We start from the raw sequence: 12,273 nt of genomic DNA on the forward strand, positions 1-12,273 counted from the left end.
GCAGTGTAAGGGCTATTTGACCAAGAAGGTGAGTGATGGGGTGCTACGCCAGATGACCTGGCCTCCACAGTCACCAGACCAGAACCCAATCGAGATGGTTTGGGGTGAGCTGGACCGCAGAGTGAAGGCAAAAGGGCCAACAAGTGCTAAGCATCTCTGGGAACTCCTTCAAGACTGTTGGAAGACCATTTCCGGTGACTACCTTTTGAAGCTCATCAAGAGAATGACAAGAGTGTGCAAAGCAGTCATCAAAGCAAAAGGTGGCTACTTTGAAGAACCTAGAATATAAGACATATTTTCAGCTGTTTCACACTTTTTTGTTAAGTATATAATTCCACATGTGTTAATTCATAGTTTTGATGCCTTCAGTGTGAATGTATAATTTTCAAAGTCATGAAAATACAGAAAAATCTTTAAATGAGAAGGCGTGTCCAAACTTTTGGTCTGTACTGTACGTACTAACAAAAATCACAGTCCCTTTTCAATGAAGGCACAGCAATAACAGGGTCTCAACCAGATGGTAATTGAAGTCCTGCTTCAGGCTCACTGGGCTCACATTCATTGGTGTCTCAGACATGGCTGAGATAGTCCCAGTTCGATCGCACAAACTGGCTATTGTCCGTAGCAATCAATGATACTTGAAGTTTGGTGAACACGACCTGTGCAGGCTCCTCTCAGAGAGATTCTGCCTTGTATCTCTCCAGCTCCAAAACAACACAACCCACTCATTGCCCCCAGCTGACAGCCTCCAGTGAACACATGACCTGGTTATAGTCTTAGCTAGCCAGGTGCATCGAATCAGTCTCTGAAGTGCTTGGATTTAACACTGTCCTAGCTGGATTTCCTACAATGTATATACAGTGTGTGAGTGCATGTGTGTATATGTAATATATATATATGGGCTTTTTTGCAATAATACAGTTTGTTCTTGCACTTTACTACTCCTTTTGAGACTGTTTATTTTAACATGTTCAGTACTTTAGTACCATACAAGATGTATAATTTGTAGCTGAGTTACCAGGGATCCAGAATTCTGAGCATCTAATACAAATTTATGAAGGAAATTATTGAAACTATGAATTAGATTGGTTCAAGGTGATCTGTTTGCCAAACACTGACCTGTAGTCTTCCTGAGTGATTTAGAATAATTTACTGTACAATGCTACTTTCCTGAATTCTTTAATTAAGACTGGTGGTTGAGACGACATTGGCTGAGGTGAAAATAACAACTTATGTTATGAATGCCGATAGACATTATAAGCATCACAGTTCAAATTATTAATAAAGTATTTTCTAAATAAACAGAAACATTGAAGTGGTTGGCAACTTTATCTTTATTTTGACAAATATGTTGGTAACATGATTTTACTAATATATAAGTACTACAGGTTCTCCTCCTGCTCTTGAAAGTGCCACCTCACTCACAGACTGTATAGTTCTACTGACCACAAAATGTCTGCTGATGGTGGAGCATGGGACCAGACATGTCCATCAGCCTCCTCCAACTGATAAGCACTTCAATTGGAAAATCTGTTTACCAGCTGATGGACAGGTCTGGTCTCACCCTTCTCCATAGCAGACATTTTGAGTACAGGAGAGCAATGCAGTCTGTGAGGAAGGCTGCACTAACAAATACAGAAGGGGAACCTGTAATACTTACATATTAGTAAGTGTCACAAAATCATGTCCCAAACACATATGGTAAAATAAAGATAATGTGGTCAACACTTTAAAGAGTAACTAAATTTATGAAAATTATGAAACTTTGCAATCACTTTATTACAGGATTTGTCTAAAATGCATGCAAGTGTCTTTCAAATCCCTGCTTTTCTCCAGTCTATTTGCCTGCTGTTAGTATTTGTTGATATCAGAATGTACTCATTTGGAGTACAGATGATGGCAGTGACAGGGTCAGCTCAGAACCTATGTCTCTCTAACTCTGGGGATACGGCAGAGTTCACATCACGTTTGCCCCTGTACTCTTTGGCTCCATTGGAGCATATGGTCAAACCCCTACAAAATGGGATTCGGTCATATGCAGTGAGGGGGCCATAATGATGCAGTCGGAATCACAGTGTGCTCTGTTGTACATCATTTTCGAGCGTATTAGTGTAATTCAGACAGGCAGCAAGACGCAGTCTGTAAGTGGTGAGTGCTGAGTTTTCACTGTTGTCTGTGATTGTCTGCGGCACTGACATCACATAGACAGCACTGCAGACAATAACTTGACTCAGTGGCTCTGCCCGAGTTGATATTATGAGCTGCTCAGAGCCGCTGAGCTCACTGATTGGCTGCAGTGCTGTTGACACGATGTCAGCACTGCATACAATAACAGACAGTGGAGACTCAGAACTAAAGAAAAGGCAAAATTGTAAATAAAAAAAGGATGACCTAAAACAGAACAATTTGTCTACTCATAACCTTTGGATTGCTTTAAATGAATATTCAAGTAATAACGGGTTACCACTGTTGGGACTTACCTGGTGAGGTGGATTCATAAAATCACAGGTCAGGGTGGACACACAAACCGAAGGCAATGGCACACTGACACAATTCATAATGATTACAACAACTGATTGATTAATGTGCAGGCTTGTGAAGCAGAAGAAGCTAGTAGTAGGAAGCACGGGAATCTGTAAAGATGATTGCAGTGTACTATGAACAGTCTCTAAGAAATGGTTCAAAATGCTTACAGCAAACAATAGGTAAATCAGCAGGTAGCAAATGATGGGCTATATTTATTCTGTGGAGCAGTTGAAGCAGATTATAGAAACCACACGAGTCTGAGAAAATTACAGCAACACAAGAAACTGTAACGTGGCAAACTCCAAAACAATTGGAACTGAACACATTACTGACTCGATACTCAGACACAGAGGTGTGTCTAAGTGGGCCATAAAAGACATTGGGAATTTATGTTACTAAGGAACACCACGTCACTTGTAAGAACCAACATGAAGCACCACAGAGGGTGGTAGCCATAGGAGAAGGCAGCAAAGCCCTTCACAGATGATGTAAAAGATGCGTAACAGTACCCCCTCTTTTAGGGCCCCTCCCAAAAGAGTAATTAACAGAAGAAAGAACATTGCTTGGAATGAAATTTCTTAAACAAGACTGGAGCATTAATATCCTGTTTGGGTACTTTGCATCTCTCCTCAGCACTGTATTCCTTCCAGTCTATCAAGTAGATAGGTTTTCGATGTATTTTCTTACAGTACAGAATTTGGTTGATCTCATACTCACAGTCTGGATCAGAGGCAGAAGCAGGAACTTTGCTGACTATAGAAGAGAATTTGCTGAGGACCAGAGGACGAAGTAAGGAGATATGAAAGGCATTAGGATTTTTTAATGTGGGAGACCACTTCGGATGGAAAGTGACCAGATTCATTTGCTGAACAATCTGGAATTGGCAGAACAACTTGGGAGTCAATTTTTAGCAACAATACTCTAATTGTATATTTTTGTGTCCATATGCAAACCTTCAGATAAGATGATGTATCCAAGGAACAACAATTCATTAGACATTTCTTCAACTTAGTATAAACATTATTTTCCCAAAGCCTCTTCAGAATGGAGCAAACATGAAGATGGTGAGAGTCTAGGTCTCTGGAAAAGATTAAGATGTCATCCAGATAGACTAGAATGTACTGGTACAGGACATCCCAAAATATATTATTAACAAAGTGCTGGAACACATCTATGCATTGACTCTGAAAAATGTTTTCTTTTTTACAAAGAAGCCTGTACTGGCAGCAGAAGAAGATTTTTGGACAGACCCCCTTTCCACATTTTCTTTAATGTAGGTGGACTTCACTTCAGTCTCAGGGAGAGAAAGAGGATAAATTTTCCCTCTGGGTGTTTTAGAACCTAGAAGAAGGGAATGGCTGATGTGGAGGTAGTGTTTCGGCCTTCTACTTACAAAAGACATCTGCAAAGTAATTTTAAGAAGCAGGCACCTTGGAAACAATATAGACAGGGCAGAGTTTCAGAAAAGGTGGATGAGGTAGAGCTTTGAGGCAATTGCAAAAGCAAAATCATCTTCCCTGGACAATCGGGTCAGACAACCAAGCAATGCTTGGAGCATGTATCCTTAGCCACGGAAGTTGCAAAAGCAAAGATGCATCAGAAAGTGTCAAAACTAAAAAAAATTCCTCAATGTGTAGTGCTCCAATCAGAAAAGTCACTTTTTTAGTTTGGAATTGGATCCAACCACAAGGAATTGTGGAGTTATCCGCGGATATTAGCTTCAGAGGCGATCGCTAAGAAACAAAAGGAATTTTCAGCCTTTTAGCCAGAGAAAAGTCAAACTTCTCTGCAGCTCTGGAATCAACGAAAGCTTTGCCTGTGAACACAGAGTAACTGAAGGAAGTAGACATAGGCATGACCAATGATAACTGCTAGATTGGTGGGTGTCCAACCGCAGAGACCTCAACAAACGCCAGAATGAGGGTTATATGCCCTACATTCGAATTCAAGGTCTGTAGGACAGCCTCAGATAACAAGACTACTGCAATCAGCTTATGGAGACTGAAAGACACAATAGTGCACATGTGTCACTAAGTCTATTCACACTGGGAATTTATGATCTCCGTTCTTTAGTTTGGTGACTGTCCTCACCAACCAGCAAAAAGGTATACTTTTAAAAGTATATATTGATTAACAAGAGAGTTTGTGGATGACAGATGGCCATTAGATGGCATTCATCACAGCCATCCAGTAAAAAAAAATGTATACGTTAAACATGAAAGCTTTTTTTTTTTAACATGGAAATCTGTGGTTGACAGATGACTGACAGATGGAATTCATTGAAGCATATGCTAAACAAATAAGCTGATGATGCTTAAAGGTGTTGTCTCTTGAAGACAACCCCTGCCCAAATGTCCTATTAGAGGGGATCTCAAACTCTGGACCATTGCTGTGGTCTAGACCAGAGGGCCATCCCATTTTTGGACTTGAGCCGTCATTGTATTTAAATTCCTCTCCTCCCTGATGACGCCAGTCATGACAAAACTTTTCAAGGAGACTACTGACAGTGCACTCTGTTGCTTGCTCGTTACTACTTATATGAGCCAGCGAGAGAGAGTGCTGTCCTTGTGCACATCGCACAGTCCACATTACCCAGGGACTAGCCCAGCCCCTGAAATGAAGCTCACTGATGATGCTTTGTTTCCGTGAGAGGGCAGAGGCTGTAGCAGTGACAGCAGCCTCTGCCCCATGATGATACTTTGATTGAGTATCCCAGGATGCAATGGGAATCTCAAATGAAGTGTCATCAAAAAGGAAGTAGGAAAAAAAAAGTAAAGCAATTAGTGTAGTTAGGGATTTTTTCATTCAAGTATATTAGAAAATTGTTTAGATTAAGACATTAAATAGATAGGGATTTAGAATGAGAATTAATTTGTACTTCGGACCACCCCTTTAAGATTTAGTTTAACTCAGCTAAAATGGGATATTTTTTGTCAAATGACAATTTGTTAATAGCATTTATATACTGTGCAGTATATTAATCCCCTATTGGATAATAGGCAATATTTTGTATTTTGTGGACCAGGGATCAGCGGATCTCCGCAACAGCAGTATTTAGAAAGGAATTGAGATACGTACAGTACAGACCAAAAGTTTGGACACACCTTCTCATTTAAAGATTTTTCTGTATTTTCATGACTATGAAAATTGTACATTCACACTGAAGGCATCAAAACTATGAATTAACACATGTGGAATTATATACTTAGCAAAAAAGTGTGAAACAACTGAAAATATGTCTTATATTCTAGGTTCTTCAAAGTAGCCACCTTTTGCTTTGATGACTGCTTTGCACACTCTTAGCATTCTCTTGATGAGCTTCAAGAGGTAGTCACCGGAAAATGGTTTTCACTTCACATGTGAGCCCTGTCAGGTTTAATAAGTGGGATTTCTTGCCTTATAAATGGGGTTGGGACCATCAGTTGTGTTGTGCAGAAGTCTGGTGGATACGCAGCTGATAGTCCTACTGAATAGACTGTTAGAATTTGTATTATGGCAAGAAAAAAGCAGCAAAGTAAAGAAAAACGAGTGGCCATCATTACTTTAAGAAATTAAGGTCAGTCAGTCCGAAAAATTGGGCAAACTTTGAAAGTGTCCCCAAGTGCAGTTGCAAAAATCATCAAGCGTTACAAAGAAACTGGCTCACATGAGGACCGCCCCAGGAAAGGAAGACCAAGAGTCACCTCTGCTTCTGAGGATAAGTTTATCCGAGTCACCAGCCTCAGAAATCGCAGGTTAACAGCAGTTCAGATTAGAGACCAGGTGAATGCCACACAGAGTTCTAGCAGCAGACACATCTCTACAACAACTGTTAAGAGGAGACTTTGTGCAGCAGGCCTTCATGGTAAAATAGCTGCTAGGAAACCACTGCTAAGGACAGGCAACAAGCAGAAGAGACTTGTTTGGGCTAAAGAACACAAGGAATGGACATTAGACCAGTGGAAATCTGTGCTTTGGTCTGATGAGTCCAAATTTGAGATCTTTGGTTCCAACCACCGTGTCTTAGTGTGACGCAGAAAAGGTGAACGGATGGACTCTACATGCCTGGTTCCCACCGTGAAGCATGGAGGAGGAGGCGTGATGGTGTGGGGGTGCTTTGCTGGTGACACTGTTGGGGATTTATTCAAAATTGAAGGCATACTGAACCAGCATGGCTACCACAGCATCTTGCAGCGGCATGCTATTCCATCCGGTTTGCGTTTAGTTGGACCATCATTTATTTTTCAACAGGACAATGACCCCAAACACACCTCCAGGCTGAGTAAGGGCTATTTGACCAAGAAGGAGAGTGATGGGGTGCTACGCCAGATGACCTGGCCTCCACAGTCACCAGACCTGAACCCAATCGTGATGGTTTGGGGTGAGCTGGACCACAGAGTGAAGGCAAAAGGGCCAACAAGTGCTAAGCATCTCTGGGAACTCCTTCAAGATTGTTGGAAGACTATTTCCGCTGACTACCTCTTGAAGCTCATCAAGAGAATGCCAAGAGTGTGCAAAGCAGTCATCAAAGCAAAAGGTGGCTACTTTGAAGAACCTAGAATATAAAACATATTTTCAGTTGTTTCACACTTTTTTGTTAAGTATATAATTCCACATGTGTTAATTCATAGTTTTGATGGCTTCAGTGTGAATGTACAATTTTCATAGTCATGAAAATACAGAAAAATGTTTAAATGAGAAGGTGTGTCCAAACTTTTGGTCTGTACTGTATGTACCTTTAAATGGAACCACAAAAAAAGCTTTGATTGTATCTGGCACTCTTAACCTTGAATGAGAGCAAAACGTAACAATCAGTCGTCAGAATGAAACACAAAGTGATTTTTCTGAACATTCCGGATGTCAGTACATTAGATTATGGTTGCATGCCAATCTTGTAGACCAGCATACCACAAAACTTTCGCCTAATCAGCATTAGCGCAGCACTGTTTTACCTTGACCTGCTTAATTCTGTTTAACCATAGCATTTTAGAAACTTTTACATATTTTCACAAACTTTGCCAAACGTATGTGCCCATGTGTTGCTCACTTTCTTTATACAGAGTTATTTGCTAACCAGGATAGTCATATAAGAATTTTCAGTAACTCTGGGTCAGGGGTCACAAAGCTGTTAAAATTACATACATACAGTTAAAGGGGGTATTTTCGAGTTGTCTCTTAAGCAGCTCACAGTTTTGCAGTCTCCTTACTTCCTGGTTGCTTGGGGGGGGCACTCCTTGAGTGACAGTTCTGGTGAGTAGTTTCATTCTGCTACTACACAGTCTGTCATTGTTTGTTCTGAGTCTACACTGTTTACCACTATATTTACATATTGAGATAACTCTGCATTTGAACAAGCAAAAGTCTCAGGAAAGTGACACAGTGTAGGAGAGCTGCTCTGATAACTGCCCTGTGTGTAAAGGCCCCGTCACACTAAGCGATGCAGCAGCGATCCCGACAACGATACGACCTGTCAGGGATCGTTGCTGCATCGCTAATACATCGCTGGTGAGCTGTCAAACAGGCAGGCTCACCAGCGATGAGGGGAGCAGCGATATCGTGGAAAGAATCGTTCCACGATGTCCTGCTCCCGTTACCAGCCTGCTGCTTAAGCAGGAGCAGGCTGGTAACTATGGTAAATATCGAGTTACTAAGTGCGCGTGTGCCCCTAGTAACCCGCTGTTTACCATGGATACCACTCTGCTACGGTGCGCTGGAGCCTCCGCTCACCGTAGCAGAGTGGTATCTATGGTAAACAGCGGGTTACTAAGTGCGCGCGTGCCCCTAGTAACCCGATATTTACCATGGTTACCAGCCAGATCGTTGGTCCCGCTGGTCACACACAGCGATGTGTGCTGGCCAGCGGGAGGCCAACGACCAAAAAATGGTCCAGGACACTTTGCAACGATCAGCGACCTCACAGCAGGGGCCTGATCGTTGCAAAGTGTCACACATAGCGACATCGCTGGTGAGGTCGCTGGTGAGTCACCAAAACCGTGACACAGCAGCGATCTCGCTAGCGATCTCGCTATGTGAGACGGGGGCTTAAGGATATTGTCATCCTACATGAGTGATAAGAGCCTTGTCAGGAGCCGAGAGGGAGGTGAACAAGTAATTGCTGTATAGTGAGACCTGACTGGGATGTTAGGAGTTAACTCCTTTCCTGAAATTTAACTACTGCACACACTTGGTCAGGCGCTCATGGCCGAGATCTTTGGAAAACAGCTGTACATTATAATAGAGGTAATAATCAAGAAACAAATTCAGTGGGATAGCCATGTTATGGTACAGTCTCATCAAAACCTAAATGTTGTTTTTTTTTCTTCTTATGCTAGAGGGTCGGATAATTCTTAAAAATAATGGACCAAAAAATCAGTAGTTATTCGTAGAAATCATCAGTCATCACAGTTGTAGCCCAAGATATGAGTACTTTTTGTTGATAAGATACATCAAATGCATTAAAGGGTTATTCCCATTCCTGTCATTCAATGCTGAGACTGGAATATCTTCAGCCAGAATTGGGGTTATGAAACAACCGAGTATAGCTGCATTGTGCTGCTTGTACGATTCCCATAAAAATTAATGGGAAGTATGAAAAGAGCCTGTGAACAAAATGTAACTACTATCGTTATAGGTCAGAGGTCTCAAACTTGGCCGGGTAAATGGACCGCACATGGAAAAAAATTTCTATACGACCTTTTGATAATCTTTTGAACATTCTTGGAATGTTATTGGAATGTTATATATATATTTTAAATGGTATTCATCGTATCAGTTTAAGGGGTTGTCTGGGACTTTAACATTGATGGTGTATCCTTAGGATAAGTCATCAATCTCTGATCTGTAGAGGTGTGATCCCAGTGTCGGTGGCGGTCGGAACTGCTCAGTCACAGTCTGTCGATTATATAGTGGCCACAGCTGGGTACTGTACATCCGCCCCCATTCAAATCAATAGGAGGTAGATGTGCTGTGCCCGGCCGTGACCACTATTCCTTCGTCAGAGCTGTGCAGTGCACCTTCATAACTGAGAAGTTCCAGACGCCGCCCACACTGGGAACAGCTGATCGAAGGGGCCGATGGGTGTCACACCCCCACCGATCAGACATTGATGACCTATCCTAAGGATAGGCCATCAATGTTAAAGTCCTCTTTGAGGTATGGTTTTACAGCTTGGGTCATTACGGATGCGGTGATGCCAAACATGTACTTTTTTTGTTTACTATAATTTTACATAAAACAGCATTTTTAGTGGCAAAATATTTACTCTCTGATCTCACTGCAGAGCTGTGTGTGATTATAACTGACACATCTGCAGGTTCCTCTCAGCTTCCATCTCACAGGTAGACAGTGCAACAATACAGCTGTAATGCACACGCCCGGACTGACTGGCGTGTGCGTGTTTAGTGGTTCCACTGTGCCATGAACTGGAGAGTGCCTGGAGGGGGGTAACTAAGTATCTGCTCGATCCGACCAAGGTCGCACGACGGCATACGACGCCATTGCACCAGGGAGGAACCGAGCAGAGGGACCAGGGTCTACTCCAGGTCAGACTCCGGACACGGCTGTTGACCCACACCGGGGAATACAGGAACAGGCAGGCTAGAGCGCAGGCTGGGTAGGGTCCAGTACAGACTGGGAGACGAGTTCAGAGCCGCAGATGCGGTAATCAAACAGAGTAAAGCGAAACCGCAGGTGCAGTAGACAAGGCTGAGCACAGCGAAACCGCAGACGCGGTAGACAGGGCTGAGCAGAGCGAAACCGCAGACGCGGTGGACAAAGCTGAGCAGAGCAAAACCGCAGACGCGGTAGACAAGGCTGAGCAGAGCAGAACCGCAGACGCGGTAGACAAGGCTGAGCAGAGCGAAACCGCAGACGCGGTAGACAAAGCTGAGCAGAGCGAAACCGCAGACGCGGTAGACAAGGCTGAGCAGAGCGAAACCGCAGACGCGGTGGACAAGGCTGAGCAGAGCAAAACCGCAGACGCGGTAGACAGGGCTGAGCAAAGCGAAACCGCAGACGCGGTGGACAAGGCTGAGCAGAGCGAAACCGCAGACGCGGTGGACAAGGCTGAGCAGAGCGAAACCGCAGACGCGGTGGACAAGGCTGAGCAGAGCGAAACCGCAGACGCGGTGGACAGGGCTGAGCAGAGCAAAACCGCAGACGTGGTGGACAGGGCTGAGCAGAGCGAAACCGCAGACGCGGTGGACAAGGCTGAGCAGAGCGAAACCGCAGACGCGGTAGACAGGGCTGAGCAAAGCGAAACCGCAGACGCGGTGGACAAGGCTGAGCAGAGCGAAACCGCAGACGCGGTGGACAAGGCTGAGCAGAGCAAAACCGCAGACGCGGTGGATAAGGCTGAGCAGAGCGAAACCGCAGACGCGGTGGACAGGGCTGAGCAGAGCGAAACCGCAGATGCGGTTGACAGGGCTGAGCAGAGCGAAACCGCAGACGCAGTGGACAAGGCTGAGCAGAGCGAAACCGCAGACGCGGTGGACCAGGCTGAGCAGAGCGAAACCGCAGACGCGGTGGACAAGGCTGAGCAGAGCGAAACCGCAGACGCGGTGGACAAGGCTGAGCAGAGCGAAACTGCAGACGCGGTGGACAGGGCTGAGATAAATTGCCGAAGAGGTAAACAAAGACAAAGCAAAGGGGACAGAGCTCTGTTCACACGGAACAGACTGGAAAAGAAAGGCAGAACCAGATACACACAAGGTACTTGCAAAGAAGTAGCGAAAGGACTCCAACTCACAAACGGAAGTACAATGACAACGAGTAGAAGTTAGGTGCAGGTTCAGACTCTACAGAAAAAGGGAGCAAACGGACATAAAGACAAAACAGGTAAGAAGCTAGGAGACAGTTCAGACAAAAACAGTTACTGCAACAAAATGCAGGAACGAGCCTAGGTAAAGCCAAGTGCTGGTTCAGACACTGCAGAAAAAGGGAACAAACGGACATAAAGACAAAACAGGTAAGAAGCTAGGAGACAGTTCAGACAAGAACAGTTACTGCAACAAAATGCAGGAACGAGCCTAGGTAAAGCCAAGTGCTGGTTCAGACACTGCAGAAAAAGGGAACAAACGGACATAAAGACAAAACAGGAAGGAAGCTAGGAGACAGTTCAGACAGGAACTGTACTGCAACAAATACAGGAGCGAGTCTGGGTATGCGGCCCCCAGAGGGCGAGACGAACAGGCTAGGAGCGTGTTCAGACAGGCCTGGAAATACAGCCTCCAGGAAGGCAGACAGACAGCTGGCTAGAGTACACAGACAGGACACAGTTCAGACACGGGAACTGATACCGCAAGGCAGGAAACATAGACAGGACCTGGCACATCAGTGACAAGAAGCCAACAGACAGAACAAGATGCTCAGGCAAGAATTCCAAGGAGGAGCTGGGTTAAATACCAGGTGACAGACAGCAATAGGCTGAGGACGCATCAGGGGAGTGTCAGCAGCAGCTACAAGAAACAGGAAGTTCAGCGGGCGTCGCCCTAAACAGCAAGAGCAAAGCAAAGCAGACAACATGGAAAGAAGCCAGAGTGGCAGTCTGGACTGGAGATCAAGTGCGCGCTCTTGCACAGTGGGAGATGGACCACTATGCAAGTGACGCACCCCTGGGCCTGTGTCGCGCAGCGTTGCGCACGCGGGAGCTTATCCGGAGCCGGATCTGTTGAGGGTTGTAGTCTCGTGGCGGTGACCCGGTCCGTGCCCAGGGAGTCAGACTAAGTGGCGCTGTATTAGCGGTAGATGTTGGACGACTACGCCACCCGT

The 12,273-nt window shown here is 44.6% G+C and overlaps 1 protein-coding gene across 5 annotated transcripts in view; it reads right to left on the bottom strand.

The window, feature by feature from the left end:
* The window catches only part of NOL4 (nucleolar protein 4), a 406,127-nt gene that overhangs the window by 169,636 nt on the left and 224,218 nt on the right, over positions 1–12,273 (bottom strand). The gene's annotated exons all lie outside the window — the stretch shown is intronic.

This window comes from Phyllobates terribilis, unplaced genomic scaffold (assembly GCF_046119375.1).
Source record: "Phyllobates terribilis strain yellow unplaced genomic scaffold, ASM4611937v1 Scaffold_4__5_contigs__length_816908805, whole genome shotgun sequence".
NCBI lineage: Eukaryota > Metazoa > Chordata > Amphibia > Anura > Dendrobatidae > Phyllobates > Phyllobates terribilis.